This window comes from Pyrus communis, chromosome 5, assembly GCF_963583255.1.
Source record: "Pyrus communis chromosome 5, drPyrComm1.1, whole genome shotgun sequence".
NCBI classification, from domain to species: Eukaryota; Viridiplantae; Streptophyta; class Magnoliopsida; order Rosales; family Rosaceae; genus Pyrus; species Pyrus communis.
Window position 1 is genome coordinate 18,294,106 of NC_084807.1, and position 20,688 is coordinate 18,314,793.

Here is a 20,688-nt window from a genome sequence, read left to right on the forward strand (position 1 = left end):
GATGGATAGGCAGGCAGCATTCAACAGTTTGGAAGAAAGCAGGCTAAATCTAGTAGCAAAGGTGACAGAATATAAAGGAAGAAGGGAACTTGATGTGGTGACAGAACTGAATGCATGTTTTGGCAGTGAAAATAATGTCCCTTTTAATTGGGATTTTAGAGGGAGACTGATTAAAAAGAATGAACCAGCAGGTGGTTTTCACAGCAGAAGGTTTCTCACTAACTGCATAAGAAAGTTGCTCGTCTCATGGAAGTGGCAAAAGGTTTATGGTATTGCAGTGAAACTAGCAATGTTTTCTGTGAGCATTTCTTCTGTAATTGCTGCTTACAGTACCAGGCAATTATTATACACCAGCTCAAGAAGGATGATTCCATTTTTGAGTTTCAAAGAAGCAGGAAAAAGTGGTAGTCTATTAACCTTCTCAAAGAACCCTCTTGATGTCTTCTTTGGTAGGGGATGATTCTTAATTCTTTTTAATTTTTATGTCACTCATTCTCGTAGTTTGTCAAGAAAACTTTAGAGATTTATTTTTTGATTAAATTTAAGTAACACTAAAGTTTGTGAGAGTTGAATTCATGACATGAAATTAAGTAAAGACTGAGTGTCACTAGACCAAATGATCATTAATGTGAAATGTTACGAGATCGGATCTCTTTCTCTTTTTCATGTACATGTAAGCATGTGCTGTCCACTTGTAAGAGTAGGTAGTCATCAAATGTCTTGTATGATATTTTCAACTAGTTCTACCCTTGTAAATTTAAATCAAAATTTGATAGTTGGAAGGACTTGAAAACTACAAATTTTGTGTATATCTTGTATTCTTGTGGGCATTTTTAATTGAAAATGGATACAAATTCAACAGCTCTTTGGAACAAGAATAGAAAAAACAAAAACATATAAAAAATGCACAAGCAATCTAAAAATCAGGGTCATGTGTGATGACTACGAATTTTAACAATACACACAACGAGAATCAACTTAATCACACTCATTAAAGTTAGACTTAATCACTATCCTAAGTCTAAAGAACCTAAAACCACCAAAAGCCTAAAATAACCCATAAACCCAAATGACAACTGGAGTGCTGATATCAAACTCACCACATATAACTAGGAAGAATTTTAGAACAAGGTGCGATTGTGAAGAAAACTCAGTTTTTAGCGAACCAACTGTGCATAAGAAACAAACAAACGTCCTCATCATACGTCAAAGGCTAAAAACTAAGAAGATTAGCATGAATAAAAACTTTCAGATGGAGGGTTTTGAAGAATGATATCATAGAAGAAGCAGAATAAATATGAGCTACTAAGATCAAGTTATTCACTACGAGGGAGTCATTTGGGATCAGATTTAACTTTTAACCCAAATATCATAAAAGCCCGTTCAAATTTCTCGCACATGAATCCTCATCCACAGCTAGCAGGCCCAATTTGATTGCTCCATTCAGCTCCACGAATCATCATTTTTTCTTCTGTACACTGTTTCTGACAAAAGAAAGAGGTATTCCTCGATTCCCCCGCGAGAACTTGTAAGAGCATTTTCAATGGGGCTTTATGTTGGATGTTAGACTCTAATCCAACAGCTAATAGGTCAATATAGTTAATAAGGATTGTTGTGGAATGTAAGTGCAATTAGGGTTTAGTTATAAGCTATAACTTGGACTCCAAGTAAGGTATATAATCCAGTTATAATTGGAGAGTAAGGGCTCTTGAATGAATTGATGTTTCTTCAAGTTTTGATTCTGGTTTCTTTTCCGCTACTATATTTAATGCTTGCATGCATACGTATATGTACAAAGTTTGAGAGATAATATCCCTGCACATGTATGCGAATCTCGACTGAATATAAAACTAAGCAACATATACATATAAGACTGCAAACAAGTGCCATAACTGCTTCTTGTATTATGATTGCATTCACAGAAACCTTAAAACTGTCTACCATGCATAACTGATGTAAGAACTAATTTTGGCCTATTAAAACTCAGAAATTGTTTGCTTTAAATGTCTTGATTGTTAAGCATGTTTAATGATCAAAAGTTTTAAGGTTCATAGCATGCTGAAAGTTATAACATGATCAAGGTTTTTGAGATGTAATTGAATGGATGAAATACAAACAAATTCATTTCAATCATTCAAGAACTACTAAAAAATTCAAGGTTTAATTGATCAGCTTGTATCAGTAACCATAAAAATGAGGTTATATCCCCAAATAAAGGTGTGACTAATCGACATTGGTTCAGTTACTAATAGCTTAGTGAAAACATACAAGATGCATAAGCTATGAAAGTTAATTGCCAAACAAAGGTGGATGGCTTTTATGTTGTACCATTACTTATGCAACTTATATGTTTTGCAATGATACTGATTAAACTTGAAAAACCAAACAAAGGTTAAGTTGTTTCAGTTATACAGAATATAGAGTCTTGAATAATTATTTTGTTTGAAAATCTTTCAGTAATTAGCTCCTTGAATTCAATTCAAAGACTCAATGGAACCAACTATAAGACTCAATGGAACCAACTATAAGAAATGGAGGCAAGATATTGAAATAACATTGGGGCTCATGGATTTCGATTTAGGTCTAAGAGAGAATGAACCAACCAAGCCTGCTTACGATGCAACTGCAGAAAAGAAGAATGAATATGAAAGGTGGGTTAAGGCTAACAGAATGGCGTTGCTAGTAATCAAAAGACCAATGTCTGATATGGTTCGAGGGGTAATCACTGAGTTAGACAATGCCAAGGCATTCCTTGACTCCATAGAAGCAAAGTTCAAGGAATCCGAGAAGGTTGAAACTGGAACACTAATGAACACCCTTATAACCACTAAGCACCTTGGTGGTTATGTGACACATTCTCTCAATGGTTGATGTAGCTGTAAAACTTAATGCACTTAACATTAAGATAGATGATCCCTTCCTAGTTTATCTCTCCCTGAATTCCTTTCCTCTAGAGTACTCTTAGTTGAAGGGCACTTACATAGCTTAAAAAGAAAAATGGGACCTGAACGAGCTGATTGCCATTTGTGTGCATGAAGAGCAAAATATTCGACAAGATAAAGGGAAGAAACAAGTCAATGCAGAGTAGAATGTCAACCCTGCAAATCCTCCCAATGAGAAAGACAATCCTCCACAGAACAATAATAAAAGGGCTGCAGGAAGGGTCAATAGGGATAATAACCATCTAAAAGTTCATAAGGGTGTTGGAATAAAATGTTTCTTATGAAAAAAGGTGGGACATCAGAAAAAGGAGTGCACTAGGTATAAACGTTGGAAGGAAAACAAAGAAAGTAAGAAAAACAAAGGTATGGTGCATAAAATTTCAGTTTGTTTTGAATGAAATTTAGTTGAGATATCTTATGATACCTGGTGGCTTGATACTGGTGCTACAATTCATGTAACAAACTCATTGCAGGGGTACATTAGTAAGAGGGTGCCAAACAAGGATGAGGTGCCAGTGTTCATGGGCAATGGAGCTAGAGTTGCATTAGAGTTCATTGGAGTAGTTAGGCTTGAATTATTTTTTGGTTTTTTGCTAGATTTGGTTGATGTTGCTGATATACCTTCCATGGGAAGGAATTTAGTCTCAATTAGTAGACTTGTTAAATCAAAGTTTAAGTTTGATATTAATGAGATTGGTTTTTCAACATTTTGAAGTTCCAAGCTAATTGGTGATGGAGTGTTGACTGGTGACATGTTCAAGCTTAACTGCAATATACCAATGAGTGTGGTTAACACAATAGGGCACAAATGAACACTGACAAACGATACCTCATCCAAGCTATGGCATAAGAGATTAGGGCATATTTCTAAAGAGAGAATGCAAAGATTAACTAGAGAACAAATCCTGCCATCACTGAACTATGGTGATTTCAAAATTTGCACTAACTGCATTAAAGGAAAATTGATAAACAAGAAGAAGAAATGTTTGACTAGAAGTACAAAGTTGCTAGAACTAATCCACATAGACATTTGTGGACCTTTCCCAACACAAACACATGATGGCTATAAGTATTTCATCACATTTTCCCAACACAAACACATGATGGCTATAAGTATTTCATCACACTTACAGGTGACTTTTCTAGGTCTGGGTATGTATACTTGTTGATTGAGAAGTCTACTGACTTTGCTGCTTTCAAAATTTATAAAGCAAAAGTAGAGAATCAATTAGATTACAAAATCAAGGTGGTAAGGTTTGATAGGGGTGGAGAGTACTATGGAAAGTTTAGTGAATCTGGTAGACAGCCTGGTCATTTTACATTGTTTATGTAAGAGCATGGAATTGTTGCTCAATACACCAATCCTAGTACCCCTGAGCAAAATGGAGTTAGTGAAAGAAGAAATAGAACTTGGATTGAAATGGTAAGAATCATGATGAGTAATTCAAAGCTACCGACTTTTATTTGGGGAAAAGCAATCAAAACTGCAAACTACTTGCTAAATAGGGTCCCTAGCAAGTCTATCCCCAATCACATGTTTTTTTGTAGGGTATCCAGAAAGAACTAAGGGTTACAGGTTTTATTACCCCAATCACACTTCGAGATTCATTGTAACTAGGAGAGCCAAGTTTATTGAAGAAGTTAATGATGATCAATGAGAGGAGAATCTTAACTGGAATGAAGAAATCACAGCAATGTAAAAAGAAAACCTAGGTGATGCTATGATAGATGAAGTTGTTGTGCCAATTCCAGTACAAAATGAATAAGTTGCAGAACCAACACAAGCTACTCAACCAGAAAAAATAATTGCAGAAGAATCTGTGCAGTTGGATAACACACCAACCATTCGAGATGAGTACATTGAGCCTGTGCAAAGGGAAACTAGAAGATCCACCCATGTAAGAAAACCTACAATCTCAGATGATTTCCTTGTGTATCTGCAAGCAGCTGAGTTTAGTAGTCAAGAAGAAGATCCATTAAACTTCAAGACAGCAATTGAGAGTCTCAATAATGCACATTGGCAAGAAGTTATGCAATCAGAATTGGATTCCATGAATAAGAACAAAGTATAGGAGTTGGTTGAGCTTCCACAAGGGTGTAAACCAATAGGCTGCAAATGGGTCTACAAGACCAAGAGAGACTCAAAGGGTGATATCGAAAGATACAAAGCTAGACTTGTAGTAAAAGGTTATACTCAGCAAAAAAGAGTTGATTATAATGAAACATTCTCTCTAGTTTCTACAAAAGACTCTTTTAGAGTGATTATGGCACTAGTGACTTACTTCGATCTACTTCTGCATCAAATGGACATTAAGACTGTATTCTTGAATGGAAATCTTGAAAAAGAGATCTACATGAAGCAACCAGAGCATTTCATTCAAGAAGGGAGAGATAATTTGGTCTGTAAACTTAATAAGTCCATTTATGTATTGAAATAAGCCTTGAAACAGTGGTATTTGAAGTTTGATGAGGTTGTTTCATCACAAGGTTTCGAAGAGAGCCCTAGTGACGAGTGTGTTTACATGAAAAGGAATGGAAACTGTTTTATTTTTCTCATTTTTAACAAAGATGACAGATTATTAGCATGCAATAATGTATTATTGCTGAGTGACACCAAGAGATTTCTATCCAAACACTTTGAGATGAAAGATATGGGAGAGACAGCTTTTGTCCTTGGTATTCAGATCACTGCGTACAATAGCACTGAAGCTTCATATCACTAACCCAATCCATGCCTTGATAGAATAACCTAGAATTAAATGCTTGGTTTGGAGAATATAGGAGAAACAAGAGAAATGTGATGTGATAAAAACTAACACACAAATTAAACCTCTTTTAGACAATTGTAGTATGAGTAAGTACGGATCGTTCTAAGCCGGAGATTAGAAGGGATGCTAATCAACACAAACTGGACTTAAAAACTGTAAACTAGACGAAACTAACACAAATAAGAACTAAGGGGGGTTTTTGGACGAATTTTGCATTGAAGCAACTAAATTGCAGAAACAAAGTGAATTTGGATAAAAATTGGGTGAAAGGCTAGCTAGAGGATTCTTCTCCACACATGAACCTTATGCATAAAAATCGATTTTCAGTTATTATTCCTATAAACCATGAACGACAATGCCCCAAATTAATCGTGAACAACACTAATTAACTCTAAGATTTTCCTAATTTCATTGAATTGGACTCAGTGACGCAATCAAATTATTCTTATCAAGTTCCTTATATGAACAACATGATAATCATAAGCATTGACAAGGCATTCGGAACTATGAATTGCATGATACTCTTGCCAGGAATTTACTTAATACAATCATGACTAGTGACCTATACTACTTGTAAATATAAGTTCATAGTGATTAGGTGAAATTCCCTTATATTCTAGCATCAAATCCCTGCATGCAAACTAAGTGGGCACCCTTAATAAACATACAAGAATAAGTTTTCTATAAAACAGATAAGTAAATTGCATTCATGTTTTATGAAACAATAACTTGATGTAATCAATTTATATAAAACATATGATCATGGCTTCGAATTCACCTTTAGCTAAAAAGAAATTTAGTTACACATGTTCATCATAGTTGAAAAGCAATCTAAAATAAACATCGAAACTAAAATAAGGATAGAAGGAACTAAGGAATTCCCTAGCACTCCAATGGCAAATTCGTCACAATCCTTAGGTGCAGGTGCACGACACTCCTCTTCTCCTTCCTTGTGAGCATAAATCACTCTTTTCCTCTCAGAAACTTGCAGCACTCTCTGTATTTTCTCCTCATCCCTTTTGAAAGTTACGACAATAGGTAGTATTTATAGGCAGGGGCCACGACCCAATTTGTGGAGGAAAAGGATTAGGTTGTTTGCATTATTTTAGGACTCCTAAATCAGATAGGAAGTGGTTTCATGTGATAAGGAATCCCCCTTAGAGCTAGAGATAAGGTAAAGTAGGATTAGGATAGGATAAGATAAAGTTTGTTAAGGATAAGGTTGGATAAGATAAGATTGGATAAGGTTTCCCTTTAATTTCTGATTCCTTGTCTTCCAAGCCTCAATCCTAATTCTTCCAAATTGTAGCACATTCCTAGCCTCATTTGACCACCAAAAACGTCCATCCCAAGTGCTCTCCACGCATGTTATCTAATCCAAGTCCAAAACTGCTCCAAATTGCTCCATTTTGCCTTTTTTGTCACCTTTACAAATTGGACCTACAAACACACGAAAATAGCTTAAATCACTACAATAAATAGAAACTAAGTAAATGCAAAGAAATAAGCTAACAAAGTCGCATAAATATGCTCCTATCAAAATGTTGGGTTCAAAAAGTCGTATGGAGAAAGAGATCTTGGGAAGTAGAAAATGTGGGAGGAGAAAAGGAAGAAGGAATGTATGGAGAAAATGACATTTTTTTCCCTTTAAAGGTTTGTGGATACCATGTGGCATACTTCACAAACAATTAGATGGAAAATTTGAAAATCTAGCAATCGGGTGGAAATTGACTAACTAAGAGTTGAGGTGGGAAATTGGCCAAAATTACCCAGCCCAAAAAGTCAGGTGGAACTCCAACCCACACCCAATTACCCAACCTAAAAAGTCGAACAATTAGTGTAACATCCCACATTGTCCAGGGGAGTGGATCCTGTAAGCCTTATATGTAAATTCCCATCTCTACCTAACACGAGACCTTTTGGGAGCTTACTAGCTTCGGATTCCATCGGAACTCTGAAGTTAAGCGAGTTCTTGCGAGAGCAATCCCAGGATGGGTGACCCACTGGGAAGTTCTCGTGTGAATTCCCAGAAACAAAACCGTGATGGCGTGGTCGGGGCCCAAAGCGGACAATATCGTGCTACGGTGGAGTCGAGCCTGGGATGTGGTGGGGGCCCGGGCTAGGATGTGACAATTTGGTATCAGATTCAATCCTTGGCCGAAAGTGTGATGATGAGGACATCGGGCCCCTAAGGTGGGTGGATTGTAACATCCCACTTTGCTCAGGGGAGTGGATCCTGTAAGCCTTATATGTATATTCTCATCTCTAACTAGCACGATGCCTTTTGAGAGCTAACTGGCTTCGAGTTCCATCGGAACTCCGAAGTTAAGCGAGTTCGCGTGAGAGCAATCTCATAATGGGTGACCCACCAAGAAGTTCTCGTGTGAGTTCCCAGTAACAAAACCATGAGGGTGTGGTCGGAGCCTAAAGCGGATAATATCGTGCTACGGTAGAGCCGAGCCCAGGTTGTGGTGGGGGCTCGAGCTATAATCCTACATTGCGCAGGGGAGTGGATGTGACAGCCCGTCCCGAATTATTCATACCATAGGTGTGAAATGATGATTTTGCCCTTGGTGGGTATTTGTCATTTTGGGGTGATTGTTTTGTGGTTTTGTTGGTTGCATCTGGACCACACACTCACCCACATCCACATCATCTCATTCCTCCGTGTATCTCTCTCTGTCTCGAACTCTTTCTCTCTCTCCTTCTCACTTGTATGGACGGGGCTCAAAACCCTTACAAACGTGACGGCCAGCACGCCCTGATTTCGGTCGGGGTGTGTCAGTGGATCCTGTAAGCCTTATATATATATATATATATATATGTTCTTATCTCTACCTAGCACGAGGTCTTTTGGGAGCTCATTGACTTCAGAGTTCATCGAAACTCTGAAGTTAAGCGAGTTCGCGTAAGAGCAATCCTAAGATGGGTAACCCATTAGGAAGTTATCGTGTGAGTTCCTAGAAACAAAACCATGATGGCGTGGTCGAGGCCCAAAGCGGACAATATCGTGCTACGGTGGAGTCGAGATTGGGATGTGGTGGGGGTCCGGGCCGGGATGTGACAATTTGGTATCATAGCCAATCCCTAGCCGGAAGTGTACCGACGAGGACGTCGGGCCCCTAAGGGGGGTAGATTGTAACATCCCACATTGCCCAGGGGAGTGGATCATGTAAGACTTATATGTATATTCCCATCTCTACCTAGCACGAGGCATTTTGGGAGCTCACTGGCTTCGGGTTCCATCGAAACTCTGAAGTTAAGCGAGTTTGTGCAATAGCAATCCTAGGATAGGTGACCCGCTGGGAAGTTCTTGTGTGAGTTTCCAAAAACAAAACCGTGAGGGTGTGGTCGAGGCCCCAAGCGGACAATATCATGCTACAGTGGAGTCGAACTTGGGATGTGGTGGGGGCCTGGGCCAGGATGTGACAATTAGTGGCTCAGAAGCACCGAACTACTGAGTCGGGAAATCTATGCCAGATTGTGTGCCTGAGTGCCATGGGATGTTAGCCTGACTTGAGCCACATTATAATTTGGAAAAATTAGTTTCTCATCCCTATTTTTCCACCTCCACTGATTAAAACCTTATTCATTTTCAATTTTTGATCAAGGTCCTTAGATTTTATTAAACGTCATTAATTATTCCAATAATAAATTTATTTATTTATTTCTAAATAAGTAAATATATTCATTTAGTGTTAGAAACGTTATATTTGGTAAATTCATATTTATGGCTAAATTTTTTTGTCATATATATTTTAGTTTGTACCCATTTTTAATTTGCAACCCTTTTTTTTTTTTTTTTTTTTTTTTTTTTTTTTTCAATTTGTACCCATATATTAATTCCTTTTTGTGCCCATATTTTTTTAACTTTTATTTGTATTTGTACCCGTTTTTAATTTTGCTAAATGTACCCATGCTAATTATATGTATTTATTTTATGTTTTAGAATATATGAATAGTTATTTTTTAAAAATATGTTAATTATTATGTGGGTACATTATTTTTTTTTTGTTGCTATACTTTTTGTGAAGAACAATATTACTCTAAAATTGATTTTTAACTATTTATTATATTTAAAAATATAATTTGAATTTGTTTAGATTTCGTAATTTGTGAGACATTCAATGCATAATTGCATGAGTTAAATTTCTTAAATGATGCTAAGAACCTCGATCAGAATATTTAAACAAATAAGGTTTCAATCTAACAATTAGGTTGATTCAGGACCGGAACCAAAATGACTCCATTTTTAATGAATTATGGATATGGGTGCTTAGCAGCCCTTACTTTCACATTTCTTCCACTATGAGGTGAGGTGACATAGAGTTCATAAAAATTCCCACTTTGAGAGAAAATACTCTCAGCATTTCTCTTTCTCTATAATGAAAACATGTGTTTAACAATGTATTATCTATATCCTTGAAATGAAGACATGCATGAACTCATTCCTTTTTTTTTTTTTTTTTTTTTTTTTTCTGTTGACGAAATGATGAACACCTTCTTTAGTTCCAAGAAAATTGAAACGGTGAAAATTCAAAAGAAAGGCCAAGATAGTGAAATGATATATAAATAAGTAAATACGGATGTTAATAAGATTCTGGTCCCCTTTCATATTTTAAAGAAATCAATGATTACATTACTTGAAGGGAAAAAAAGATTCGTGGACAAATATTGTAATGATCTGATGCGGATAGTTCGTTTTTAGTAGTACATGAGTAGGCATGCCTTGAGGAATATTTTTGCTTACCATTATGAAGTGATGACAATGTTTATCACCTTATTAATTATCGTAAGATGAATTTAAATTTCGAGATCTATATAATGAATGGACACAAATCTTAATATTTAAACTTATTCAATGATAATAAGTAATATAGTGAACATTACCATTACTTGAAGTTAGTGAGCAAAATTGCACGCTTATTCTTCTCTCTAATTTTCCATTTTTTTCATTTTCCTTCTTAAACTGAATTGATTATTTTCTATTTTTGTTCTATCTTCCATAAAGTTTTGAATATACAGCAATATTTTGCCCAAAGAGCATTTATTTGTGCATAAACTTTTGAAAATGCATAATGATATTTTACAATAAAAGTGTGTATAGGAATGGCGGGTCCTATTGATTTTGGGTATTTTTTTTTTCTATCAAATGATAACTTTTATTAAATTCTAATATAAATGTTTACATCTTCAGCAAGAATATTAAATAAAAATTTTGGACCAAAAGCATCTCAACAGAAAGCACCTCTATGCGAGGCAACATATGAGGCTACAACATGAGCAGTGGCATTTCCATTCCGCTTGACAAACACAAACCTCACCCCTCCTAATTGAGACGCCAAATGACCAATGTCATGGATAAAACACTCCAAAGTAGCATCTACCACATACTCCCCATTAAGCATACTAATTATCACTTAAGAGTCAGACTCAATCTCCACTTCATCACAACCCATCACATATTGATTTTGGATATGACTACATGAAAATTGAAGGTATGAGATAAACAAGAGGTTGTGACTTGTGAGGGTTGTTTATCCAATATGTACTTCTTCTCACAATCATTTATTCTCATTCCTAAATCAAGTAACCATATATATTGTAAGCAAAGACCAAGAGTGATTTAAGTTAAGCAACACAATTAGCTAGCCATATATATCCAACTCCACACAAATATACAACATCTTTAGAATTCATGAGAACCGAATTTGAGACTTCTCATTGATACAATAAAAAAAAGGAAAAATTAGGTTCCCATCCCTATTTTTCCTCCTCCATTGATTAAAACCTTATTTCTTCTCAATTTTTGATCAAGGTCCTTTGATTTTAATAAACGTCATTAATTATTCCAATAATAAAATATTTTTTATTTCTAAATAAGTAAATATATTCATTTAGTGTTAGAAACGTTACATTTGGTATATTCATATTTATGGCTAAATTTTTTTTTATCATATATTTTTTGGCACACCCCGACCCGGAATGTCCAATTGGACTACGAATCAAGCTGTGCTGGCCGACAACTGGAAGGTGAAGAAGCCATAAAGTGTAGTGTGGTGGAATATGTGAATAAATTTAAACCTAAAAGTGGCTAAATATAAGAGTGCGCTGTGAGCGGGAATGAACCCATTTCACACGTGATGTAAGGGCATAAGTACTCAGTAAGATAGGGTGAGAATTATACCATTGAAGGTAAACGTCTACATGAAGATTTGCCAAGAATCCTTGTCGATAAGAAAGCTCAGTCCTGAAAATAAAGTTTTAATAAAAACCTTTGAAAGCGTTATAACCTCTCGCCGTAAAACATGTATAGTTTCCAAGATATACATACTACATACAATATGAAAACACTCACGATAGCCTGCAAAATATCAAGATATCAATACGGCACAATAGTTATATAAGTGCATGACATCAATAATCGTATACTTTCGCATAAGCAAACATATATATCAAACCAAGTGCTCATCGACACATGCTGACACACAAGTTCATGCAGAGTTATTCTCACATGAACATGACTGGGTGTAATAATGATATACGCTCTAGTGCTATAATCACATGAAGATTAACGCTATTCACAGTTACATACGAGTCGGAGTTGCCTATTGCAACCTGTATAACAGGACTGGCACCTACTTGGATCCAAGGCGAGTGTGCGGTGCGGATGTAAACATACATGTGAAAGACTGGCCCTGGCCCTGGGTGAGCACTAACGCCGGTGCAGCAAACGATGAGTATAAAACATAAATATAGTCATGCCATAGTGGTTTGATAGTTCTAATCAACATAATATCATTCATAGCCGTAGGTATAATCATGGCATCAATAAACATACGCGTACATGTGCATCCCGTAGGATTTATGATCACTTCGTAATTTTCTGTTATTTCGCTAATTCTTATAAGTATTAGTCTAAGCTAGGCATATGTAGTAAATTCTCTTTCAATGTATAAATGAAAACTAATAAATATGTATATACTATATAAAAGATAAGACCCATTCATCTAAAGTCCGCGCTACAACTCCCTAACATGAATATCGAGGCGTCACGAATGATCGTCGTCTAGAACAAATATCAAATCACGTCTTAGAATTCTTATCGATAGAACATGTAACTTACATAAAACACATCCCCAATGATGTTCTAGAATGATTTGTAACCCATTGACCAAAAGTCAACAGTCTGTCAAAGGTCGATGGTAGGGTCCACAACCCTATGTAACTCAATCCGGAAGATCCGCACCTCAGATTTCTGATCCGTAACTTCCCAAGAGTTTCAATAAGCTTCTAGAACAACATCCTAAAGTTTCAGAACGATCAAACGGTTGAATCTCCACCAATCGCTAAAATTAAGTGGTAGTTGACGTTTAGATTTACAAACTTAGAAAACCCATCTGGGAGGATCCGTACGTTAGATTCGTGATCCGTTAGTTCCTAATATCCTTAAATATTATGTACTATTACGTATTAAAGTTTGGTGATGATCCAATGGTCTGATCATCGAATCGTATAATAATCAAGTGGTGGCCCTTAATGGAAATATAACCAAACAATGGAATTTCATCAATCAGATGTCTAATATGAAATCGGGGCACCCATTTTAGCCTGGGGAGGTCAAATGGTGTCTCTGACCACGCGCCGCCCCGACTCGCAGGAAAATTCAACTATTTCCAAAAATTCTCAAATTTTACAGGAATGAAGATCTTAACGAGTAGAGCATGTTTTATACATGTGGCCAAGTCCAATTTGGTTGGGAAAAGCCTCAAATCAACATGAACCTGGAAATGGGTGCACTTCAATTCGCGTTCTTCGATGTTCCACCGCCCCTATAGTTGTTTAGGCTTTGTTCCCGGGGTTGAGGGAAGTCTATTGGTGGCGGTGGTTGGTGGAGTTACCTTCAGATTTGATGGATCGCCGCCCCAAAGCCCGTTGCACCCACTATTGCAATTTTCCACAATTCCAAACCCAATATCCTCAAATTTGGTGTGGAAATGGTAGAGGAAGGGCCGCGATGATGATTGGGAATGGTGGATTTGCCCAATTCATCGGAAAAATAGTGAATTTCACTGGAGAAACTCATCGGTCACAACCGGGTAGCGGGTCGAAAAGGAACCCAAACGATTCCTCTAATTCTCTTTTTCCTCATTTCCCCTCCTTTCTGATTCATTATTCCTTTATTCCTCATTTCTCACAAAATAATATTAAAATAATAATATAATAATTACAAGAAATATATAAAATAATAAATAGTAATCTTTACAAAAGTACTTTTCGGATTTGTAGTTCCGTAAAATCAACAATCTCGCTAGTAGGGCATTTTTGTCAATTCACTCTTTTATAAATTAATAAAATCGTAAAATTTAGGACGGGTTATCACAACCTACCCACCTTAAAAAAAATTTCATCCCCGAAATTCAAAATCATTTGTTATACAAAAATAGTGAAAAGACAGCATAAAAATAAATATGTAAAGAAGATATCAAGTTAGAGTGGTTGCATAAAAGAGAATGCCATTCCGTCGCGATCAGATTGCAGTAATTCCTCTTTCATGCCTCGAAACTCAAACTTTCATTCTCCTTCAATACAATACCACAATATAAAATCCTTTATGAAAACATCAAGTCAAAATAGATATATAGTAACATATAGTCAAAATACGTATATAATATAACGTACAATTTAAAATAATTGTTATGAAGTCAAAACTGAACATAGAAAAATTTCACCTACGCACTTGTAGAGTCACGTACTCCGAGAATAAGCATGTAGTAACTTTGGGTCGAGCCCAAACAATAAATAAATAAACTAACGTAAACGGTCTAGTTGTCCACTTGCTTAACGAGTCCAAGGAATAAGTTATCGATATAATATTCTGCAGCCCGCAATACCGACAACTCACAGTTGTCTCGGTAAGTAAGTAACAAATTCCCGAGGGTGCAATATTACCATCATGCCCCTCCTTGGAAAATACACATAAATCATCCAATTAGTGCCTCAATCGCGCTCATGTACCGCCCTCTCGGGCGACAGCGTAAATAGCACACAATTTGCTACATTGTAATCTTGATCATTCAACTACTTGTTCACAATACTCTTTTGCCAATCATGTGCTATGCATAAAATTTCCATACTATGTCTCAACAATGCCATACCCAAAACCAAAAATTGTAATTATAATTGTAGTTGCAAGCAACTAAAATAAAGATAACTATGTGTTACCACCATGCTAATTGTAGAATGAACAAAATGCAACATGTCCACTAAGGTTTGAGTAGCTCGTTTCATACTAATCGTTAGTCTGAGGGTGAAATGTGGTACGTGACAAAGCTTAATACACATGGCCTTCAAGAAGGCTTCCCAAGACTTGGAAATGAAACACGTGTCACGGTGAGATATAGTAGGGACACACACACACACACACACACACACACACACACACACACACACACACACACCATATAACCAAACAATGTAGTTCATAACGCCATAGTGAGCAGGTTCATATTGAATTTCCCTCGAGTTTAGCAAAACTATGCCAAGAAGAACAATCAAGAATTTGAGGGTCAAACAAGTCCATCAAATCTAGAATACAAGGTAATTGAAATTAATGCATGACATCTCGCTACAATGGTAGCTTCTGGAACATTCAATCACCAACGGTAAGGATTCGCTTATCAGAGTATTTGTTGGGTGATTGAGGAATTAATAGTCACAACTAAAATCTAAATGTTTGGGCGATTCACCTAAACGGTCTATTCGCTTCAAAATTAGTACGAAGTGCAATAGGGTAGACACGTACGCAAGGGTGACTGGAATGCTTTCCGACATAAAAGGTGAATATGAAATCACAGTCAAAGTAGATGTTGATCAAAACGTCAGAAAATCTAAAAATTTCAAGAATGAGTAATTTAACTAAATGGTCTAAAATGTAGTCCCTCTAGACCAACAGAAAGTGAGCTGACTTGTCAAATTGATCGATAATCACTGAAACATTATCATGATATCCACATGTACAAGATACCTCGTACCAGGAGCTTATGGTGATATTTCCCATCTCCATTCAGATACAGAAAGTGAGCATAACCACTCAAACGATTTCTTGATAATTTGTAAGCAATGTCAACCCAACGCTCATGAGTTCTAACTAAAATGAAATAGACAGGCCGAAAGCATTTCAAGAGTAGATAATGTCTTTTGTTGTGGTAAACAATAATTACATTTACACAACGGGGATGATACACGATTGTGTAATCGTAGATGTTGATTTGGTTCCTCTATCGCCATTGTCAGAAATATAATTCTTTTCAAATGGATATGTACTTGCGAGGTCTAAGATTGATAGAGATTTTGGACATGTTTCTCTACAGAGAAGTATCATCCGATTTTCAAGTAATGATGGTAATTGTTGACTCTAAGTCATGAATAAGATGGTTCATTCCTACACGTTGGGAAATATAAGCGATACTCCGTCATGCTGCCTCTATATAGCCGAAATGTCCAAAGAACACGTCATCTTGGATTTCCAAAATGATCATTATCATCAAAAGGTGTAAAACGATGGTAAGATAAGACAACAATACAGTTGCTAGAAACTTTATTCATAATCAACATCGCAACTAACCTAACTTTCCTCAGTCGTAAATGAGGAAAAACAATATAGCTGAAGGATCACTAACAAATTGTTGATAAAATAGACAAGACCAAAGATATCTCGAATTTCACCACACTTTGTGAGAATTTCAACTTTCTTCTGCTAAACCCTTTTTGGAAAAAGAAAAGATTATTGTTTATGGAAATCACGTCTCCTAAGAAAAGTACCGATTTAATCAAAGTTAGCAGTTAAGGACTTTGTTCTAAAGCGATTATTGATATTTAGAGAATTTTGTCTCACTGTCGAGGTAGATGAAAAGGTCGTCAATAAGACCACTACGAATTCGTCAGGCCATGAAGGAAAACTCGGGTTACAAAGGTCAGTCGGGTCGGCCAGTAATTCGAAGTATGGGTATTAACGGTTATAATCGTCACCTAATTGGGCTGCTAAAATCTAGGTACGATCCTAAGGTTCAGTCTTTCGCCTTCGCAAATAGGTTCGAGGTTCCCTAGATAAGGTGTTTGGTTGGGTAAATTTCTAATCAGTAAACTTTTGTAACTAAGTTCTCACAATGATGTAGGACTTGTTCGAAGGATGCAAGGAAAAACTGGTATAGTAAGTGAAAGTGGATTGATGATGTACTTCACTCCACCATTTGGTGATATCTAATCTGACGCCAGAGGTGTACGTCCTCGGACGTACCATACTACTTCCTTTCACTACGCCATGTGCAAATAGATCTTCGTATCTTTCTCGATACTCAAATCACTCTAACAGTGAGAAATCAACTCGTACTCCGATTTTACTGTATACCTGTGGAAGTGATTGAAAAGGTGACTGGTTGAAGAGGTTTTGAATACCTAAGTGGAAAACATGGTTAAAACAACTGCAAGTTTACAATCCTCTTACAAAACTTGATCTTAAGTTTCCATGATTTAGTTTCTTTGGCTCAGGTAGTCACTCTTAATCAGTCTATCAATCATGCCACTAATTAACACATATACGATATTTTGATATTGTTCGCTACCCTGAAACTGTGAACCGACATTCTGGTAGAAAGGTATCACTCCCAGATACTAGTACCTATGTCCGGTATCAGAAATCATACCACCTGAATATTGGTTGACAATTCCTAGATATTGAACAGTATAATCAATTAGTAGCGCCACTATAGGCTGATTATAGGCTAGAGCCCACTATGGTAGTTAGTTTCAAATGATTAGTAAGGAACTGGTCCTGTGAGTTGGTTTCATTAATTCTAGGGAAAATACTTACTACTTTGGGGGTTTCTACTGACTGTAGGTATAACAACTCGTACACCTGTGCCTATGCTCGTCGAAATGACGAGTACATTACCAAAAGAAATTCGGAAAACTAGTATTGGTCGGAACGTCCTAAAGTCAGAAAGGAAGTTGTTATTAATCTACTTTAGAACGGACTTAAACAGAAGTCGATCTTCCTCTTGAAATGATCACTAATGCGTTTGAAAAGATTAGTGCTATTGGGGACCAAAAGTGATTATCCCAAGATGTTCTCCCGTCGAGTGCTACTGTTTTAGCATGACATTGTCACACGAGACATTTCTGGAAATTTTGACGAAGTAAACTTTGTAGGAATTCTAATAAATGATATATTAACGGATGCTGCCAAGGAATCAAAACTATTTATGGTTTCCATTCTCGAAAAGGTTGGTAGAAATGACTAAATGGTAGTGGAATTGGTAGGTAAATCCCTCGTAATGCACAACTATCGATATGGTAGCCCTGCCTCAGGGCCATCAACTTATCTCAAATCTACATCTTTCCTTGGTAGGGAAAGTTTTCACTCAAAGTTTAAAGGAGGTCGCCAAATCGATTTTCTCGAATGTGAACAAGTCGCCTAATCCGTTCGAAACTTAGGAAAACCTAACACGTTTTTCGTAGTCGACGACGTGGCAAAATTCAACATTTAGGCTCAAGAATCAAGAATGCTGACATCACATGTTTGAGGAATGCAATACTGCCTAAACTTATGCTCTGATATCAAACTAACACACCCCGACCCGGAATGTCCACTTGGACTTCAAATCAAACTGTGCTGGCCAACACCTGGAAGGTGACGAAGCCATAAAGTGTAGTATGGTGGAATTTGTGAATAAATTTAAACCTAAATTGCCTAAATATAAGAGTGTGCTATGAGCGGGAATGAACCCATTTCACACCTAATGTCAGAGCATAAGTACAGTACAGTACGATAAGATGAGAATTATACCATCAAAGGTAATCGTCTCCACCAAGAGTTGCCAAGAATCCTCGTCGATAGGAAAGTTCAGCTACTAAAACCTGGAGGGGCAAAAAACAAGGGTTAGTGGGTCTGAAAATAAAGTTTTAATAAAAATCTTTGAAAACGTTATAACCCCTTGCCGTAAAACATGTATAGTTTCCAAGTTATACATACTACATATAGTACGAAAATACTCACGGTAGCCTGTAAAATATCAAGATATCAATACGACACAATAGTTCATATATAAGTGCATGACGTCAGTAATCGTATACTTTCGCATAAGCAAACATATCAAACCAAGTGCTCATCGACACATGCTGACACACGAGTTCATGCAGAGTTAATCTGACATGAACAGGATTGGGTGTAATAATGATATACGCTCTAGTGTTACAATCATGTGAAGACTGGCGCTATTCGCGGTCATATACGAGTCGGAGTTGCCTATTGTAACCTGTACGACAGGACTAGGACCTACTTAGATCCAAGGCGAGCGTGCCGTGAGAATGCGAACATACACGTGAAAGACTGGCCCTGGCCCTGGGCGAGCACTAACACCAGTGCAGCAAACGATGAGCATAAAACATAAATATAGTCATGCCATAATGGTTTAATAGGTCTAATCAACATAATATCATTCGTGGCCGTACGTATAATCATGGCATCAATAAACATACGCATACATGTGCATCCCGTAGGATTTATGATCACTTCGTAATTTTCCGTTATTTCGCTAATTCTTATAAGCATTAGTCTAAGCTAGGCATACGTAGTAAATTTTCTTTCAATGTACAAATGAAAACTAACAAATATGTATATACTATATAAAAGAAAAGACCTACTCACCTGAAGTCCGCGCTACAACTCTCTAGCACGAATATCGAGGTGTCACGAACGATCATCGCCTAGAACAAATATCAAATCATGTCTCAAAATTATTATTGATAGAACACGTAACTTACACAAAATATATCCCTAAAGACGTTCTAGAATGATTTGTAGCCCATTGACCAAAAGTCAAATGTCGGTCAAAGGTCGACGGTAGGATCCACTACCCTATGTAACTCGATCCAGAAGATCCGTATCTCATATTTTAGATTTGTAACTTCCCAAGAGTTTCAATAAGCTTCTAGAACAATATCCTAAAGTTTCGAAACGATCCAACGGTCGGATCTCCACCAATCGCTAAAATTAAGTGGCGGCCGACGTTTAGATTTACGAACTTAGAAAACCCATCCGGAAAGATCCGTACGTCAGATTCTTGATTCGTCAATTCCTAATATCCTTAAATATTATGTACTATTACGTATTAAAGTTTGGTGACGGTCCAGTGGTCGGATCATTGTATCATATAATAACCAAGTGGCGGCCCTTAAAGGAAATATAACCAAGTAATGGAATTTCGTCAATCGGATGTCTAATATGGAATCAGGGCATCCATTTTATCCTAGGGAGTTCAAGTGGTGTCTCTGCCCACGTGCGGCAGCGGGCTGCCTTGGCTTGCCGGAAAATTCAACTATTTCCAAAAATTCTCAAATTTTACAAGAATGAATATCTCAATGAATAGAGTAAGTTTTATACTTGTGGCCAAGTCCAATTTGGTCGGGAAAAGCCTTAATCACCACGAACCCGCCGAACCCCTAGAAATGGGTGCACTTTAATTCGTCTTCTCCGGTGTTCCACCGCCCTTACAGTTTTTTGGGTTTTGTTCCTGGGGTTGAGGGAAGTCTATTAGTGGTGGTGGTTGGTGGAGTTACCTTCGGATTTGATGGATCGCCGCCCCAAAGCCCGTTGCACCCACTGGTGCAATTTTCCACAATTCTGAACCCAATCTCCTCAAATTTGGTGTGGAAATGGTAGAGGAATGGCCGAGATGATGATTGGGAGTGGTGGATTGGCCCAATTCATTGGAAAAATTGTGAATTTCTCCAGAGAAACTCACCGGTCACAATCGGGTCGCAGGTCGAAAGGGAACCCGGCTTGTTCTTCTCATTCTCTCTTTCCTCCATTCCCTTCATTTCCTATTCATTCTTCCTTTATTCCTCATTTCTCACAAAATAATATTAAAATAATAATATAATAATTACAAGAAATATATAAAATAATAAATAGTAAT